Here is a 20,686-nt window from a genome sequence, read left to right as displayed (position 1 = left end):
AGGCGCAGCCAAATGTCCTCGTGCGCCCTCTGGAGCCCTCTCAAGAAAAGAGACAATTCTTGCAGCAAGAAAGTCAGGAATGATAGGGGGTGGGGCCTGCCAAACATGATAGGAGAGCCACCCATTCCCCGCCTGTCTTTACAGATTCCAAGGCCCATTGTCTTTACCTTGAGGAACTGTGAGCTCTATCCTCAAATGTACAAATACCTTTTAAGTTTACTCCAGAATTCCAAAATCCCAACCCAGCACAGAATATCACATAGCAAATCCCAGCAAACAAACAGATAGAGATGTTTACTAGTTAGGCGGGCCGATTCCACCTCTGGCAGAGAGCAAGCGCCCTTGGAGAAAGATCCCAGCGGCCGCTCAGGGTGCTTTGCTATCGGTCAGAGCACTCAGCCTTAAGAAGTCAAGCGTCTGCCTTTCTTTTTTTTTTTTCTCAGACTTTCATATGTATATGAACAAACAATTATATCCAAGTAGATATACAAATATTAAATATTTATATTTACATTCTTTCAGTGAACAAGTCCTTGACCTATGTCTTACCCAGATAGAAACGGCATTTATCACAAATAAATAAACAAACAAATTCAAAACCAAAACCCAAGAAAACCAAGGCCAGAAGTACCCTCTGACGTTTCAGGGGTACCAAGGGAGGAGAAGTTAGGCCACGTCCAGTCCTTCTCACAATCCACCAGTGACCAGTCCCAGCTCATTGGTCTATCATTTATTCATACCAAAGTCATGCCTTCCAGTTAGAACTCTTGGCCTTAATTTCTAGGTGTCATGTAAATAATGAACATTTCTCAGATTAGTAATATATTCAAAATTTTTAAGAGACATAGAAATTTCACTAGTTATATATATTTAAGCAATAAGGACAGATCAATTTACAGAAACCAGTTTCTACCTGAAATAATTGTACTTTAGAAATTGGATTACTGCTATCAGTTTCTTTTAAAGACTTGGCTATAACCTTTAATTGTCTTTAGTTTAAGGAAAGCAGGGTTTTCTAGATTTAAGAGATTAGTTTAAAAATAAATCCGCGAAGCAAGCACGCTTGCAGCCCCATAAAACTCGGCCAACGTGGTGGCTGCTAAGTCACGCAGCTCAGCATTGTGGCTGTCTAAACTGTTCTCTGATAGAAAAGGTGATTTAAATCCCTAAAAGATATCAATGAGTACAAAAACAAGTTATACTAGTAGAAAGCTGATTTCAAAGGAGCCACCCCTTGGCCGCTTGACCTTTTCTGGGAAGGTTGGTCAGCAAAAGGTGTAGCCATTGAAATGCAAATTAACATTTCTAAAGATGACTGCTGGTGGAACCGGACCACCTGCATGCTAGGGGAAGGGCGTGTCTACCCTGCCCTCTACCAAAAAAGGGTGTAGCTTCAGACTTCCCAACAGTGAGAGAAAAAAAGACCTTAAACTTTTAGCTGGCAAGTTAAACATTCAGTCTCATGAGGCAAATTAGAGTAAACTGCTTGCTTCTTTTTTTTTTTACTTCCAATGGGCTCTGGAAAACCACATTTGAGCCCTGCAAACAATAAGGACAGATCAATTTACAGAAACCAGTAAAAGGCCTTCCTGGTCTTTTCAGATGTAAATTGACCACATTCTTTAGGACCATCTTTTTAAGGTCAAAACAGTCTGGGGTTTTTATTCTGTACACAGCAAAAAGGTTCAGCTCAAAACTATGCCCACTCGTTTTTAAACTGGCCCTTCCCCTTTACACGTGCACAGAAATCCCGGATGCATTTTAAAACTTTTATATTCCTAGCTGGGGCGATCTCCATGGGAAGAGGCCAGCTCGCATCCAGAGCTGCCGCCGCCCCCGGCCTCTCGGGTGTCCGGCCCTCAGGCTCCGCGGGGGACCTTCCCCCGACCCGATGCCGATGGGGCCTCGCTGCTCCCGCCTCGCGTGAGCGACGCGCCGGCCCCGCCCCCCGCGCTCCATCTGGCTCCACTCACTCGCCACAAGCCCGGGGCCAACGCCGGCCAACGCAGGCCGCCGCCGCCGCCAGGCTCCGCGAACGAGCTTGTCCGCGCCCGGCCCGAGCCCCCAGAGCCGCCCCCCGAAGGCGCGCCGCCACCCATGGCGCCAAGCGCAGGCCCAAGCTGCGGGGCTCGGGCTGCCTGGGCTGCCGCCGCCTCTCCCGTCTCATCCCCGGGGCAAGACCCCGCGCACGACTCGGCCTCAGCGCGAGCCACAACCCCGGCAGGACCGGGGCAGGGAAGGGGACCCCATCGCTGCGACGGGCCCCGCGACCCCAACCCTTTCGACCGTTGGCCGCGTGCAGCGCGAGGAAGCTCCCGAATGGGAAAAACTGTGGCCTCGGGGTCTCTCCCAGCACCCACCACCGACCGGGCCGGAGGCCGAGCCCCCAGGGCCGCTGCCGCAGCCGAGCCGCCTTCAGCCTCCGCATCCAGGCTCATCTTTCCTTTCCTGCGGCCCTAGGCACAGTGATCCCCTGCCTTTAAACTCACATACTTTCACCAGACATTCATTCAGAGTTTAAACAATCCATCCAATTCCTAACAACTTCCCAATTTCTGAGGGAGCTCTAAAGCCTCCCGCAATCTCCTTGAACTGATCAATCACAATACCCAAAGGAGCAGTCTGAGTCCGTCCCGTCCCATAACATCCGTCCACTAAGTCCACAGAAAACAAAAACACAGACAGACAAACAGGGCCCCAAAGAACAGCCTTCCACTTCCATGGAAGAGACAGACGATGGCTTACGCCAAACCGGCAGGAACTGCCCACCTCGTCTCAGATTGGGGTTTCTACAGACATCCCGACTTTTCGGAAGCAAAATTACACCCCTACAGATACAGATGGAGGATCGAGGCATCCCTCGACTCCTCCCGCCCTTTGACCCCCATGTGCGTCCACGGTCAATGTGGGCGAATACAGATTTCAGAAGTGAGCTCACACAGAACAGATAAAGCACACAGATCAGACAAACATAATACACAGACACTTACCGCGGCCATGCAGATTCTACGAATTGGGGGAGTCCCTACATGGTCTTGGGAACCCCGGGCGAGCCCCCAAATGTTGTGCCCAGATTACAAGATTCCCAAGAAACCACATCAGGGAGCCAATTCGATGTAAAAGCATAAGAATATGTATTCAAGCTAGCTTGAGCTCTCCATCCACCAGACCCACCGACACATCGGCTAGCCAAGTGGCCAAGAGAGACCGAACCCCTCACAGAGACCGGTTATATAGGGGGCGGTTGGAGTAAGGGAGGAGAAAGGACTGTGCTTTGATTGGCCAGGCACAAGTCGATGTCCCGTTCCTGGGTGTGGCTAGCAGAGTCTTAGACTTCCGTGAAGAAGCTCCTTGCCCAACACGTGGCCAAGGTAAGATGGAGGACGTAGCCCTTACCCTGGGGGAAGGTGGAGGGCGTAGCCTTCGCCCTTTCAGCCCTAGGCTGAAAGAGATCACCTTTGAACTTCCTGGCATCTGAGCCTATTGTCTTTCTAAGCCTCTAGGTCCTAGAGTCTAGGATCACATGTCTTTGGAGTAGTGAATGTCCCGGTAACTAGTCACTATCCTTTTTCCCAGTGCCCTCAGGGCACAGCCCAGGGTCCCAGGGTAGAGACCACAAATTCCCTCATTGCTACTGTTGTATATTTTTTTAAAAAGCTAGGGACGAATGAATAAACAAGTGGAAAAACAATTCTCTCTCTCTCTCTCTCTCTCTCTCTCTCTCTCTCTCTCCCTCTCCCTGCCCCCTCCCTCTCCCTTTCACTCTCTGTTTAAATAACAAAACAAAAAAACGGCCCTAGCCAGTTTGGCTCAGTGGATAGAGCATCAGCCTGTGGACTGTGAAGCGTCCTGGATTCGGTTCCAGTTAAGGGCACATGCCTGGGTTGCGGGCTAGATCCCCAGTGTGGGGTGTGCAGGAGGAAGCTTTCTGGTGATTCTCTCTCTCTCTCATCGTGGATGTTCTAGTGCTCTCTCCATCTCCCTTCCTCTCTGAAATCAATAAAGATATATTTTTTAAAAAAACAACCACAAATGTATTATTTCACCTTTACGTAGTAAAAAGTGTCCTTGTACGATGTTTTGTATTTCCTGTTATTTAAACAGTGAACTTAAAAGGGGGGGGGGAGATGGGGAGGAGGATAAAAGGGAAGGGTTGACCTTAGCCGTTTCAAAATGGTGGTTGCCAAGTCACTGGAGCTAAAATGGCGACTGCCTAAACTCCTTTTTTATTGATTTCAGAGAGGAAGGGAGAGGGAGAGAGAGCTAGAAACATCCACCATGATGAGAGAGAATAATGGCTCGGCTGTCTCTTGCATGCCCCCTTCTGGGGATCGAGCCCACAACCTGGACCCTTCGGTCCGCCGCCGGGAAGCAGATTCTCAACATATTGGGATAACACTCCGTAGAATGGAGGGTGTGTGTGTGTGTGTGCACGCGTGTGTGTTTTAACCTTGTTGTATACATGACAAGCAAAAGAGGAGATGTAAGTGGGTTACATGAACTCCGTTGATGATAGATGAGGGAGGCGAGAGAAAGTAAACTGGGGTGGGGAGGGGAGGGAAACCTCAGGGGTTGGATAAAAATTAAAGTAAAATGACAGACACATACTTCTTCATACTTCTCTTACTTAGGTTGGCGTAGGATAGTTAATGGCCAGCAATGTACTCAATAACAATGAGGGGATTTAAAAAGGAAAATTACACCCTAGCTGGTTTGGCTCAGCGGAGATAGAGTGTCGGCCTGCATACTAAAGGGTCCCAGGTTCAATTCGGGCCAAAGGCACCTGCCCAGGTTGTGGGCTGGATCCCCAGAGCCCCCACACCCCTCAGTAGGGGGTGTGCAGGAGGCAGTTGATCCATGATTCTCTGTCATCATTGATCTCTATCTCTCTCTCTCTCTCTCAGCCTGTGGACCACGAAGACTCCGGGTTTGATTCTGGTCAAGGGCACATGCCTGGGTTGCGGGCTAGATCCCCAGTGTGGGGTGTGCAGGAGGCAGTTGACCACTGATCCTCTCTCATCGTGGATGTACTATCGCTCTCTCCCTCTCCCTTCCTCTCCAAAATCAATAATGATATATTTTAAAACACACACACACACACACACACACACACACACACACACACACCAACTGACAGAAAGATATTAGCTTGGGGGCATGTGCACCCAACTTGTGACTTCACAGCCCAGGGGGGGCTGATTGGTCGAGCAGCTGATTTGCCTCCTCCCACCACGCTCTGGCGCTATAAAAGAAAGCAGGGTCCTGGGTGCGGAGCTTCTCAGCCCTAGGCTTGTTGTCTTGGTCACCGTCGCCGACCTCCTTCTCCAAGGGAGCTTTCAGGGGAGACGTCTCGCCAAGACGCGGTCCCGGGACATAGAAGCCACTGAAGCACCTGGCTAGAACCTGGCTAGGCTGCTGATCAACTGACCGCCGTCTGTGTGTCATTTCTTCTTCGCCGACTCTGGCCTTCTCGCGGGGCCCGGGTCACTCCAAACCACGGAGAGAGCCCCCGGGAGGTGCGGCCACACTACGGACCCCGGACCCCACTGGGTCACTCAGACTTGTAACGTGTGGCCTCACCGCCGCGGACTGCACCACCTGCTGGCCCTGAGCTTGAGCGAGGGGGACCCGGACCGGGTGACGCGGTGCCCGTTGGCGGAGCCCCGGGCCGCCCTCCTGCACATGAAGTGAGTCCGTGGTCGGGGACTGGATTGCGGTTCTCACGCCCCTGCTGTGGGGAGGGGGTGTTCAACCCAAGGCCTTCGGTCCTTTGGTGACTCGCGAGTGTTCTGTGTATGCCCATATTCTGCTCTTCAGTTCATAAGTATACGTATACTGAGCGTGTCCACGTCTCCTCGCCCAACCCGAGGAGTCCTTTGGCACCATGTCCTGTGTGCATTATAAATTCGCTTCCACACTCAACTATGCCATCGTCACCTTTGCTGGGTGGCACATCTCCCTCCGCGACCTAAAGACGCAGATTATGGGGAGAGAGAAGCTGAAAGCTGCCAAGTGCGACCTGCAGATCAGCAAGCGCAGATCGAGGAAGAATACACTGACGATAATGCTCTGATTCCTAAGAATACGTCTGTCATTGTTAGAAGAATTCCTATTGGAGGTGTGAAATCTACAAGCCAGACGGACGTTATACGACGAACTGAACCAGTGATGGGAACTTCAAAAGTCACTGACGACTCTTCTGCACCTATGTCTCTGGCCCAGCTTACAAAGGCTGCCAATCTGGCTGAAGCCAATGCTTCTGAAGAAGATAAAATTAAAGCCATGATGTGGCAGTCTGGCCGTGCATACGACCCCATCAATTACATGAAGAAGCCTCTAGGTCCACCACCTCCATCTTACACCTGTTTCTGCTGTGGTAGACCTGGCCATTATATTAAGAATTGCCCAACAAATGGGGTCAAAAACGTCGAATCTCGTCCTAGGATTAAAAAGAGCACGGGAATCCCCAGAAGTTTCATGATGGAAGTGACAGATCCTACCATGAAAGGTGCAAAGCTCACCAGCACCGGGACATACGCAATACCGACTATAGAGGCAGAGGCATATGCAATTGGGAAGAAAGAAAAGCCACCTTTCTTCCCAGAGGAGCCCTCTTCGTCTTCTGTAAAGGACGACCCTATCCCAGACGAGTTGCTCTGTCCCATCTGCAAAGACATCGTGACTGATGCCGCTATCATTCCCTGCTGTGCGAACAGCTACTGTGATGAGTGTATAAGAACAGCGCTCTTGGAATCAGAGGACCATACATGCCCAACGTGTCATCAACATGATGTCTCTCCCGATGCTTTAGTTGCCAATAAAGCCTTGCGACAGGCTGTTAATAACTTCAAAAATGGAACTGGTGGTTATACAAGAGGACTACGGAAACCCTTACCCCCACCACCGCCGCCGACACCGCCTCGGAGACCACTCCTTCAGCGGAATCTACAGCCTCTGATGAGATCTCCAATATCAAGACAGCAAGATCCTCCGATGATTCCAGTGGCGTCGTCATCAGGCCACCCGGCTCCCTCTATACCTTAGTTCAATTCTAATCAGACTTCCTTAGCCCCTGCTGCGCCTGGAAATTCACCTACCCCAGTGCCTGTACCCGATGTAACTGCAACGGTCTCCAAATCATTCCACTCGGAAAAATCAGATGGGCCTTTCCGGGATTCCGATCGTAAAATATTGCCGGCCGCAGCCCTCGCCTTCGAACATTCAAAGGGAACCTCTTCAATAGCAATGACTGCCCTTGTGGAGGAGAAAGGTTACCAGGTGCCTGTGCTCGGAAACTCATCTTTGCTTGGACAGTCACCACCTGCTGGGTATAGCGTCCCTCCCCCTGGGTTCCCTGCAGCGCCAGCCAATTTATCCACACCTTGGGGATCATCAGGAGGGCAGACTGTCACTTCCATCATGAATACCATCCCAACAACACAAGCACCACTTCTGTCCAGGGAAGAATTCTACAGAGAGCAGCGATGGCTACAAGAAGAGTCTCGATATCCCTACAGTGGTTCCGCATACTCCAGAAGTCCTTCTGCCAACTTATCGACACCTTGGGGATCATCAGGAGTGCAGACTGCTCACTCAAATACCATCCCAACAGCACAAGCACCACTTCTGTCCAGGGAAGAATTCTATAGAGAGCAGCGACGGCTACAAGAAGAGTCTTAGTCTAAATATCCCTATAGTGGTTCCTCATACTCCAGAAGTCCTTCTGCTTACGCTAAATCAAGATGTGGTTCAGGGCGCTCACGTTCTCATTCTTGGTCACTTAGCCACTCACACTCATTCCTATTCGCGATCACTGCCATGCCCCAGAAGAGGCAGAGGCAAGAGTCGAAATTACCGCCCAAGGTCTAGGTCTAGATCTCATGGATATCGTCGTCGATCTAGGTCAAGGTCACCACTATATAGGTGACATCCTTCTCGATCAAGGTCCCCTCAAGCATTTAGGGGACAGTCTCCAAATAAATGCACTGTACCAGAAGGGGAAACAGAACATGAATATTTTAAGAGATACAGAGACGTCCCACCACCCTATGACAGAAAAGCTTATGATGGGAGGAGTGTTGACTTTAGAGACCCATTTGTAAGAGAGCATTACCGAGAATGGGAGAGGAAATACAGGGAGTGGTACGAAAATCGCTACAAAGGTTATGCTGCTGGAGCACAGCCTCGACCATCAGCAAATGGAGAGAACTTTTCTCCAGAGAGCTTTCTACCGCTTCATATCAGGAATTCTCCCCTTACAAGGGGCCGCAGAGAAGATGATTAGGGTGGGAGAAGTCGTAGAAGTAGAAGCATAGGTGGTAGCAACCATCCAGAAAAGCTTTCAACAAGAGACAGCCACAATCGGAAGGACAGTACAAAGTCAAAAGAGAAGGAGAGGGACAGTGCTGCAGGAGATGGTCCAGGATGTAAACATAAGGAACTTCGAAGGCGGAAGAAAGTGAAGGCTTTCTAAGCCCAGAGTTGTTGGAACCTTCTAGAAAATCAAGAGAACCTACAAGTCCAGTGATGAGATAAATGCACTGTACCAGAAGGGGAAACAGAATGTGAATATTTTAAGAGATACAGAGACTTTCCACCACCCTATGACAGAAAAGCTTATGATGGGAGGAGTGTGGACTTCAGAGACCCATTTGTAAAAGAGCATAACGCCTGTTGGGGTTTAAACTCAGCAAGTGCAGGGGTTCCCAAAGGTGTGCATGGAGTCAGTGAAGAAGAAATGACACGGAGACAGCCTTCAGTTTATCAACAGCCTAGCCAGGTTCTAGCCAAGTGCTTCAGCGACCTCTATAACCCAGGACAGGTTCTTTGCGAGATCTCTCCCCTGAAAGCCCCCTTGGAGAACGAAGAAGACGATGACGACTACGATGATGACGAAGCTCCAAGGGCTGAGAAGCTCTGCAAATGAAGGCCCTGGGCCTCTCACCTTGCTCCCTTTTATAGCCCCAGAGCGTGGTGGGAGGAGCCATTGACCCACCAATCAGCCGGCCCCAGGACTGAAGCATCGTCACCCCTTGGGGGTCAAGTTTAGGGTGGGGGCGCTCATGCCCCAGGCTAGGCTCCCGCACGGAACGCCCTTCAGGTGGCATTCACCAAAAGCATCTCAAGGAAAGGTTCTCCTGAACGTGGCTGCAATGCCTGGTGTGCTTCACCATCACCTCTTGTGCAGGCTTCTCGGACCCAGGACCCTTGAAGAGTGTTGGGGGTGTGGGTATTTTATTTTATGTTATTTTATTATTTCTTTGCTCATTTCTCTTCATTCATTGCAATTGATTCTATTTCTCAGCAATGAATGGTTACAAACATCGGTACCATTTGTATTTTTTTATCAGTAGAATTTCTGGATTTTTAAGGACTATTTCAGTGCTTATCGTTGCCTGTCATATATCTGTCTGTCCTTTCCATCCGTGGCAAACAAAAACATACAAACTATTGAAGTATGAAACCAAAATGTTCATGTCTTTTAAATGCCTGTGTATACTCACATGAGGGCCAAATTGTCTATGTCCGAGTAGGTAAACAGTCTATCAACACCATTTTAACGTATTATAGCTTGTGTCACAGAGAAATAACTTTAGAATGTGTTCAGTGTGTAAATTGTTCACATTTAGCAAATATATTCTACGTATGGACATATTCACTTATATTAAAGAAAAAAATAACATAATTTAAACATCTTGATTTAAGAATTGGATCTCATGGTTCTGTTAAATTCCAACATCGTAATTGCCAAATGCATTATCAAAAGAGTTTTAAAATTTTTTTCTTTCTTTTTCAATTTTTTTATAAAGCTGCTTCCAAAAATTTCAGGATTTTTGGGCAAAAGAAAATACAATGTAGTCTTGTTTATAAATTCTGATGCTTAGACTCTATGGGTAACACGCGCGTGCGCACGCATACACACACACACACACTGCAATAGAGAGACTCCTATAGAAAAGCTTCTGTTTTCTTCAGTAGTTCCAAACGGTGTTATGTAATCTGTCACTGGAAACAGTGGTTCCACCACAGGATTGGCAGTAGATTCTGTTTAAAATTTGGCTCGATAACATCCGTCAAAGGCTTTCAAACATGGTTTCTGGCAGCACGCATGGAGTCCGTGGTGTGAACGGGTACTGCCATTGGGTACAGGGCCTGTATGAAAAATCGTTTGCTCTGTGTGTGGGTTGCATGTGTGTGCGCACACTTTAAGAAGGTAATGGGATGAAATCGTTTATTCAGAACATAAACACAATTTCCTTATCACATCCCAACTGTGTAAATAATAGAAATCAAATATTTAGAATTTAAATGGATTCCGAATTTCTCTGAGAGGCAATTTTTTTTCCTTTTATCATTCTTTACAGAGGCCAGAGCTTCAGTTATACCTCTTGTGGACAGAGGCAAAGATTTCAGTCGGAGAGAGGAGAGCGAATAGACCTGCTGCTGGCGGGGCTGGAGAAGGTGAAAGGCTCCTTGTCCTTCTCTTTGCTCACATGCTTGTGCTTGTGCTTGTGCTTATGTCTGTGCTACTTCTTCTTGTGCTCGTTGTGGTGGTGGTGATGGTGGACACTGTCTTTGGAGGATGTCAGTTCCTTAGAAAATACCGAGAGTGGGGCTGTTGCAACCGGATGCATACTCATCTCCAAAGGTGACTGCTCTTTACCTGATCCCTTCCATGCAAGTTCCATCCCCCACTGGGGCTTTGTGACAGGTGTGCAATCACCCCCTGGTGAATGCTGGAGCATTAAAGCCCGAGAGCTAGCTGGCTGACATTTAGAAAGCCCTGGAGTAGACGGCCTTTCAAGCATGTTCAAATGCTGAGAAATGAACGCCTGGCTGCCATGAACAGTATCCATATCAATCTCCTCTTCGTCTTGAGAACTTGAAAATCTAATTTTCAGTTTAACTTTACTGCTATCCTCATTCTTCTCCAGTATTTGACCAGGTTCTAGTGGGGACCCCAGTTTTGTATCAGACTTCCTCTTCACTCCCTGCTGATGAGCTGATATATTACATGATGCTTCCTTGGCAAGATGATCAACTTCAGGGTTCTGAAATCCAGCTAGCTGTGCGTGGCCACTTGGATTCATTGCAGTTTCTTGGTTGCCTGTGATGACCTCTGGAATTATGGTTGGATTCAAGGGAGCTTTTTTCTCTTTTAGATTAAGAACCAACACAAGCTCTGGCAAGGGTAAGCAGGAAGGTCTACTGAGGCCAAAAAGTGTGAAGTACAAGTCCACAGCGCCACCCCGTAGCCTCCAGTCATGTGAAGTACCCGAATTCATAAGTTTCCAAAGTTGATCCACCAGGGCTTCATTGCATAAGGGAGACTCCATGTTCTTAGTAAATGGTGGGTTCTTAGCATGTGTAAAATCCTATGTCTTACATAGGGTAGAGGGTCATTCTGAATCATATTAAGGAGGCACTGCAGTTCTTCATAACTCCTGTCCACTTTAGTATAATCAACAACTGCTTCCAGAGCTGCTATCCTAATGACCACAAAGTGGCCATATTCTGCATAGGATTTAAAAAGAGTTGGATCGCTCGGAACATGACCATTCTTCTGAAGCACTCGTTTGGCTCTCAAACAACTCACAGTGATCTTGTGTCTATAACTTGGAAGAAGTTTTTCCATATTCAAAAACCTGGGAGCTGAAACCTAAATGAGGCAGTACTCATGGATCCGATCGTCTCATCTTTTCTCTTTCTCTCTCTCTCTCTCTCTCTCTCTCTCTCTCTCTCTCTCTCTCTCTTTCTCTCGTTGAAATTATTAGGGAGGCACCGGTTCATAAACCATACAGGTTTTAAAATAAAATAAAAAATGAATAAATCAGATATGAATAAATAGGAATCTTTGTATGGAACTAAACAAAAAAACAACAACAAAAACATTCAGGTTATTCAAGTGGACAACTCAAGAAAATATCATCTGAATACATACATACATACATACATACATACATACATACCACATCCAGTTTTCAAGTGGGAAGCGTCATCAGAATGCTAGGGCAAAAATATCTATTTTTTAAAAGGCTACCGAAGAATGAATATACAACTGGAACAACAACTCTCTCTTTCTCTCTCTCTCTCTCTCTCTGTCTCCATCTCTGTCTCTATCTCTCCATCCTTCCCTTCCACACCCTCTTTAATAAACAAAATAAACAAACAAACAAAACTAGCCCTAGCTAGTTTGGCTCCGTGGATAGTGCATCAGCATGCGGACTGAAGGATCCCAGGTTTGATTCCGGTCAAGGGCACATGCCTGGTTTGTGGGCTTGATCCCCAGTACGGGGTGATGGGGTGTGCAAGAGGCAGCCGATCAATCCAAGATTCTCTCTCATCACTGATGTTTCTCTCTCTCTCTCTCTCTCTCTCTCTCTCTCTCTCTCTCTCTCCACTCCCTCCCTGCCTCCCTCTGCCTCCCTTCCTCTCTGAAATCAATGAAAATATATTTTTTAAAAGATCAGGAATCAGTGTAGAACGGTGTGTGAAAACACTTGGCATTCACTTCTAAATGGCAGGAAACAGAGTGATAGTGTTGTAAAAAACTTGCTATATAAAGCAGCACACTGTAGAACAGTATTTGACACCACTTGGAATTCACGTCTAAATGGCTGGAAACTATCTAAAATTGGTTTAAGTGCATCAAAATCACTGATCTAGATCAGGAAACAGTGTAGGACAGTGTTGGGCAACACTTGGGAATCACTTCTAAAGTGCAGGACACTGTACAACAGTTTTGGAAACCACTTGAAAATTCACTTACAAATGGCAGGAAACGGTGCAAAAGTGTTTGAAAACACTTGGAAGTCACTGGTAGCGTTCTAAGATGCCAGAGAGGAAAATGTCACCGAGGCCAAAATCTTACCTCCACCTTCTTAGGGTTTGTGGAGGAGGCAGCCCTGAAAAATTCACCTGACACACAGGGGAGAGAGAGAGAGAGAGAGAGAGAGAGAGAGAGAGAGAGAGAGAGATATGAGGGCACCGTTTTCTTTTTTGTTTTCCTAAAGTGTCTGCTGTGACACAGGGAGAGCTCCTAAGGAGACCGTGGAAGAGCCGGAGAGGTGGCAAAACATCCATGCTTTCTCATACTGGGTGGAAAGGAGAGGGGCGATTGTGGGCAAGCCAATAAGTAGGTGGGGAGGAGAAAGGAGAGATGAGGGAGGCCCGTTCCTACAGATTCCTCTGCCTCTCAGCTGGCTTCCTGCCTGAAGTGCAAAAACGAGTCCCCGTGTGCGCTCATCGTCTCTCCCCCGACCCCCAACCCCTCGATCTTTATGTCCAGTTGGAGTCTTTTTTGCCATCTGGCCACTTAGGAATATTGTCTCTGGCTCGCCTGAGCAGCTGCAGTGGCAGCATAGTCACTTAAGGAAGGAAAGGAGAAGATCGGGTTGGTTCCAGGCACCGAATTGTGCCAGAGGTGGGGGGGGGGCGGGGGGACAGGAGTCAGTCGCTGAGCGGCCCCCAACGTATTTCTAAGACAGTGAGCAACTCTGGTAAGGGCATGCGGTAGGAGGAGAGCAGCTGGAGTTCTGTTTGTTGGCTGGGGGCTTGCAGGGGATGGGGAGGGCCTGGGGTCTGTTTGCTCCTTTGTTGATGTCATTTTCTTTCTTACTTTCTTTTTTTAAACAAAGGTGAAGAACTCTTCGGGTGGAGGTATTTCTGCAAGAAAGCGTGGCAGGACAGGACATGGGGGTATGCGGGCCAGGCCAGTCCATTGACCAGAAAACGCAAAGGATCTGTAGTGGTTCTGACTAGCGCCCTTCCTTTAAGAAACAGGAAGACAGGGGAGTTTCTCCCGGGATTCCTCCCTCTCCCCTTCCCCTCCACCCCCCCCCCACACACACACACACACTCACACTCACACACAGTGGCACCCGAGTAGCAAGAGGTTTCCAGAATGAACTGAATTCCAGGGCCCAGCCAGACAGCCACCCAGCAGAAAGGGAAAGACCATATAAAAACGGCTGCCAGGTGGCGCGCAAACACCAGCGAGAACGTCAGTGGGGCAGCTCCGGGGCCATGGGCCAGGCCTAGCCCAGGGCAGGAGCCCCACTGCCTGCTGTGTGTGTGTTTGGGGGGAGGAGGGGGGCAGGGGGCAAGGGTGACCGATCTCCTCCCCGCACCCACCTCTCCAGTGGGACCCGTGGCGGGTGGTGGGGCGGGGGAAGCGGGGCGTCCCCCACCTAGGGTTTGCCCAGGAAGGCCCCGTGCACGCACACACACAGCCTGGCAGCGGAAGGGGGACTGGAAAAGTTTTTTTGGGGGTGGGGCCTAACAGATGACCCAGAGGACGTACCCAGAACACTTGTTGCGGGCCCGGGACCCTTAAAACCTCAACCCGGGGAGGGGAGGGGAGGGGGCCGGGACGGGGTAGGGAGGGGACCTCTGAAGACCTAAAGGCGGCGAGTATTCACGGGGCAACAACGGAGGAATCATTTTCTCTGTTTGTTTCCTTTCAGTTATTATTTTTTTCGGAATTGAATTTATTGGGGGACACATCGGTGAATTAAATGAAATGGAATGCAATAGGATAAAATGAAAGGTGTAAATACATAAAAAGCTTTGCATTGTGGATGAAAAGGGGACACATGCTAACCTGACCCACTCGGGGGAGACCTGGCCTTGCAAACTCAGACACCTCAAGTGACCACCCAGGATGTTCTGAATTAAAAAAAAAAAAACTTTTTAAAGTGGAAAGCAGTGTATAGTGAGTGGCAGTCATGCCCTAGGCCCAGTATCTCCCCTGAGAGAGATCACCTTTGAACTTACTGGCATCTGAGCCTATTGTCTTTCTATGCCTCTAGGTCCTAGAGTCTAGAATCACATGTCTTTGGAGTAGTGAATGCCCCGGTAACTAGTCACTTTCCTTTTTCCCGTGCCCTCAGGGCACAGCCCAGGGTCCCAGGGTCGAGACCACAAATTCCCTCATTGCTACTGCTGTATATTTTTTTAAAAGCTAGGGACAAATGAATACACAAGTGGAAAAACAATTCTCTCTCTCTCTCTCTCTCCCTGCCCCCTCCCTCTCCCTTTCACTCTCTCTTTAAACAACAACAAAACATCCCTAGCCGGTTTGGCTCAGTGGATAGAGCATCAGCCTGTGGACCGTGAAGTGTCCCGGGTTCGATTCCAGTCAAGGGCACATGCCTGGGTTGCTGGCTCGATCCCCAGTGTGGGGTGTGCAGGAGGAAGCTGACCGGTGATTCTCTCTCTCTCTCATTGTTGATGTTCTAGTGCTCTCTCCATCTCCCTTCCTCTCTGAAATCAATAAAGATATATTTTTTAAAAAAACAACCACAAATGTATTATTTCACCTTTACGTAGTAAAAAGTGTCCTTGTACGATGTTTTGTATTTCCTGTTATTTAAACAGTGAACTTAAAAGGGGGGATGGGAGAGATGGGGAGGAGGATAAAAGGGAGGGGTTGACCTTAGCCGTTTCAAAATGGTGGTTGCCAAGTCACTGGAGCTAAAATGGCGACTGCCTAAACTCCTTTTTTATTGATTTCAGAGAGGAAGGGAGAGGGAGAGAGAGCTAGAAACATCCACCATGATGAGAGAGAATAATGGATCGGCTGTCTCTTGCATGCCCCCTACTGGGAATCGAGCCCACAACCCGGACCCCTCTGTCCGCCGCCAGGAAGCAGATTCTCAACATATTGGGATAACGCTCCGTAGAATGGAGGGTGTGTGTGTGTGTGAGTGTGTGTTTTAACCTTGTTGTATACATGACAAGCAAAAAAGGAGATGTAAGTGGGTTACATGAACTCCGTTGGTGATAGATGAGGGAGGCGAGAGAAAGCAAAGCGGGAGGGGGGGGAGGGAAACTTCTGGGATTGGATAAAAATTAAAGTAAAATGATAGACACATACTTCTTCATACTTCTCTTACTTAGGTTGGCGTAGGATAGTTAATGGCCAGCAATGTACTCAATAAAAATGAGGGGATTTAAAAAGGAAAATTACACCCTGGCTGGTTTGGCTCAGTGGAGATAGAGTGTCGTCCTGTGTACAAAAGGGTCCCAGATTCGATTCGGGCCAAGGAGACATGCCCGGGTTTCGGGCTGGATCCCCAGAGCCCCTCCACCCCCCAGTAGGGGGTGTTCAGGAGACAGTTGATCCATGATTCTCTGTCATCATTGATCTCTCTCTCTTCCTCTTTGAAGTCAATAAAAGCACACACACACACACACACACACACAGCTCTGACCAGTTTGGCTCAGTGGATAGAGCGTCAGCCTGTGGACTCAAGGGTCCCGGGTTTGATTCCAGTCAAGGGCATGTACCTTGGTTGCAGGCACATCCCCAGTGGGGGGTATGCAGAAGGCAGCTGATCGATGTTTCTCTCTCATCAATGTTTCTAACTCTCTATCCCTCTCCCTTCCTGTCTATAAAAAATCAATAAAATATATTTTTTTTAAAAATTTTAAAAAAAGAAAGATTGATCTTTGTCAGGGAAATCTGTAACCAACAGTGAAATGACCAGCTAGTGAAAGAAACGTGAGCTTGCCGGACAAGGATTTCGGTGTGGATTTTTGTCTTTATTCGATGATCTTACACAAACGACTGAAACATTGAAGAAAGAACCCGCCATCCTTACACCCACATCTAAGTGTTGCTCTTTACATTCCTTCATTCAGCCTATATCCTCATAAGCTTTTTAGCAAGAATATGTGGCACACTTCCGTTTCATGGTCAAGACAGGATCAGAGGCCATGGATCCTGACAACAGATCGGTCTGTTTCATTCCGTCTTTTTCCGTGGTTACATCTACTGCCGTGTCTCGATTTATAAGCGAAACCTAGACAACCGACAAAAAAGTGTTTTGTAGTTGGTCGAAGAACACAGAAAACATCGCTGTCATTTTCGGTGAAGAGAGTCAATTTTGTACAGTCTATGTCAACATAAATAAAATGTGAATTTGTTCAATGGAAAAACAAAACAGCGAAATTAAAACGGGGGTGGGAGGGGGAGGTGGGGTGGAGAGGATAAGAGGGAGGGCTTGACCTTTGCTGTTTCAAAATGGCGGCTGCCAAGACCCTGGAGCCAAAAGGGAGGCTGCCTAAACTCCCTTCTTTGACAGAAAGGATGACTCCTTTATTCCCACACAACTGTGGACGACGAAAGGGGCCACATGCTAACCCCATGAGAACAGGGGAAGCCCTGCCTAGCAGTCTTGCAAACCGAGAGGCCTAAAGCCACTGCAGGGATGGTCTGAAGGGAGACTTTTCCTAAGAGCAGTAGTGGTGGGTAGTCCCGTCCTACCTAGGCCGGAGTCTTCCCAGACCAGGTCAGTGTTTACCTTAACTGAACCTATGGTCCTTTTGTGTCTAAGACATAACATACCTATGCTATAAAATGTCAGAGGAACTTGTAACATCCCGCCGTCCCCACTCTGCGACCTCCCCCTACCCCCTCCACACAAGCAAATGCGCCTGGGGGCTCTGCAGGACAGACCATAAATTCCTTCATTGCTATTGTTATCACGTGTATTATTGCCTGTTAACTATCTATCCTGCACCCACCTAAGAAAAAGAAGTAGGTGTGGCTCTGCCCAGTTTGGCTCAGTGGGTGGAGCCGACGTCAGCCTGCAGCAAACCTTAAGGTCCCGGGTTCGATTTCGGGTCCCGGGCACATGCCCGCTCGTCCAGCCGGGTCACAGGCTCAAGCGAGCCCCACTAGGGGGCGTGCAGGAGGCTGCCCATCCAAGATTCTCTCTCATTGATGAGGTTTCTCTCTCCCTCCCTCTCCCTTTCTCTCTGTAAAAAATCAATAAAATATTTTTTTTAAAAAATTAAAAAGAAGTGTGCATCTATCATTTTACTTTTTATTCAATCCCAGAGGTCCCCCGCCCCATTTTGGTACCTCCATCACTCCCTCCCTCCTTCATCTATCACCAGTGGATTTCCTGTAACCCACTTATGTCTCCTCCCTGGATTGGATTGTTACGTATAAAACAAAGTGACGCCCCGGCCGGTTTTGGCCAGTGGGTAGAGCATCGGCCTGGAGACCGAATGGTCCCGGGTTTGATTTCAGTCAAGGGTGCAGGCCCGGTTGTGGGCTCGATCCCCAGTAGCGAGTGTGCAGGAAGCAGCAGATGGGTGATCCTCTCTCATCCTGGACGTTTCTCCCTTCCTCTCAGCAATCAATAAAAATGTGTTAAATAATAATTTAGAAAAAGGAATGAATAAAACAAAGTGAAAAACAGTCATTCTCTGGAGCATTGTCCCAAACCCTTGTGATTCTGCTTCCGGGCAAGTGTGGACAGTTTGGCTCAAGTAAACTCACACAAGTTCTTTACAGGTTTGCATGTTTTTCCGTGAACATGACGTATACACCTGCTGGTTTCTGAGGGCGAGGCAACAGAATCTGTCCATGAGGTCCTCTGTGAAACGGTAGAGGCGTCTGTTTCTGCTGTCTGTCAGAAGCCAGGTCACCCTTAGAAAGAGTGTAAAAAACAACAACAACAAAAGACAGACATTGAATTTACAAAGAGAAAACACACAGAAGCGAACCTCGGGATGATCCGAGGACTGTGAGAGGGAATCTCCCCTTCTCCTCACTCATACCGCTTTTGGAAAAATGGCAATGATCCTAACAGGTGAAGGTATGGAAGCTCTCAGAGACGCCAACAGACCGGGGCTACTTTACCCATTCTTAATCCTACCCAACCAAGTCTCCCTCTCCCTGGGAGTCAAGCTTGTGTGCCCACAGCGGTAGGTAGGGGTGCCCCACCGACCGACCGACCGACCGACCGACCGACTGATGGCTGTTTTAAAATCAGAACCTGTCCCCTTTCAATGAGGGCTTAGGACAGGGGCAACTATATTTTCCTGCTCAAATCGTCCCCAATTCACCTGGTAGGTTTGTCTTTGTCTGTCTGTCTGTCTGCGTGTTTGTCTTTAAGCCAGTGATGCCAACATTGGTTGTTGGTTTTTGTGGGGTGGGTATTTTTGGGGTTTTTTTGTTTTTGGAGGGTCATGTGTATGTAGACTTCAATGAGCCAGAGACTGAACCAAAAGGGGAGAATGATGATTTTTATTTTTCTAAATGTATTTTATTTTTTTTACAGAGAGGAAGGGAAAGGGATAGAAAGTTAGAAACATTGATGAGAGAGAAACATTGATCAGCTGCCTCCTGCACATCTCCTACTGGGGATATGCCCACAACCAAGGTACATGCCCTTGACTAGAATCCAACCTGAGACCTTTTAGTCAGCAGGCAGATGCTCTATCCACTGAGCCAAACCAGTTAGGGCTCCATAAGCTAGAATATGCGGAACACTTCTGTTTCATGGTCAAGACAAGATCAGAGGCCATGGATACTGACAACAGATCTGTCTGTCTTTTTCCGTGGTTACATCTACTGCCACGTCTCAATTTATAAGCAAAACCTAGACAACCTTCACGAATGTGTTTTGTGGTTTATCTAGGAAGAATACAGAAAACATAGCTGTTATTTTCGGTGAAGAAAGTCAATTTCGTACAGTGTATTTCAACATAAATGAAATGTGAATTTGTTTAAAAGATAAACAAAGCAGCTAAATTAAAACCGGGGTTGGGATGGAGGTGGAGAGGATAAGAGGGAGGGGTTGACCTATGCCGTTTCGAAATGGCGGCTGCCAAGTTCCTGGAGCCAAAATGGAGGCTGCCTAAGCTCCCTTTTTGACAGAAAGGATGACTCTTTAATTCCCACACAACTGTGGACAAAAGGGGCCACATGCTAACCCCATGAGCTCAGGGGAAGGCCTGCCTGGCAGTCTTGCAAACTGAAAGGCCTAAATCGACTGCAGGGATGGTCTGAAGGGAGGCTGTCACTAAGAGCACTTGTGGTGGGTAGTCGCGTCCTAGGACTGAGTCTTCCCTGACCAGGTCAGCGTTTACCTTAACTGAACCTATGGTCCTTTTGCATCTAAGACAACATACCTCTGAAATGTCAGAGGAGCTTGTAACATTAGCCCCCCTACTCTCCCCCCTCCCCCCACCTCCGCCCCCCCCCCCCCCATACACACACACACACAAGCAAATGCCCCTGGACGCCCTGCAGGAAAGCGACCATAAATTCTTTCATTTTTATTGTTATCAGGTGTATTGTTGCCTGTTACCTATCTATCCTACACCCACCTAAGGAAAAGAAGTAGGTGTGGTCCTGGCCAGTTTGGCTCAGTGGGAAGAGCCGATGTCAGCCTACAGCGGACCTTAAGGTCCCGGGTTCGATTCGGGGCCAGGGAGTATGCCCGCCCTGGTCACGGGCTCGAGCCCCACTATGGGGCATGCAGGAGGCCGCCGATCCCCAACTCTCCCTCATCAATGATGTTTCTCTCTCCCTCCCTCTCTGCAATCAATAAAAAAATATTTTTTTAAAAAAGAAGTATGCATCTATCATTTTGCTTTATATCCAATCACAGAGGTGTACCCCGACTCCCCACCCCACTGCCCCTTTCCTCCCTCCCTCCCTCTCTCCCTCATCTATTACCAGTGGATTTCCTGTAACCCACGTATGTCTCCTCCTTGGATTGGATTGTCACGTATAAAACAAAGTAACACCTAGCCGGTATTGGTCAGTGGATAGAGCATTGGCCTGGAGACCGAAGGGTCCCGGGTTCGATTTCAGTCAAGGACACAGGCCTGGTTGTGGGCTCGATCCCCACTAGCGGGTGTTTCTATCACTCTCTCCCTCTCC

The 20,686-nt window shown here is 48.3% G+C and overlaps 1 pseudogene; it reads left to right on the top strand.

Moving 5' to 3' along the window:
- Positions 1–5,884: 5,884 nt before the first annotated feature.
- LOC139000750 (E3 ubiquitin-protein ligase RBBP6 pseudogene) lies at positions 5,885–8,926 on the top strand (annotated as a pseudogene).
- The last annotated feature ends 11,760 nt before the right edge of the window (positions 8,927–20,686 follow it).

The sequence above is a fragment of the Myotis yumanensis genome, unplaced genomic scaffold (assembly GCF_028538775.1).
Source record: "Myotis yumanensis isolate MYYU_CA2020_CCGP unplaced genomic scaffold, mMyoYum1.0.hap1 SCAF_28, whole genome shotgun sequence".
Lineage (NCBI taxonomy): Eukaryota > Metazoa > Chordata > Mammalia > Chiroptera > Vespertilionidae > Myotis > Myotis yumanensis.
Note: the sequence above shows the minus strand (reverse complement) of the source record. Positions and strands in the feature narration are given on the sequence as shown.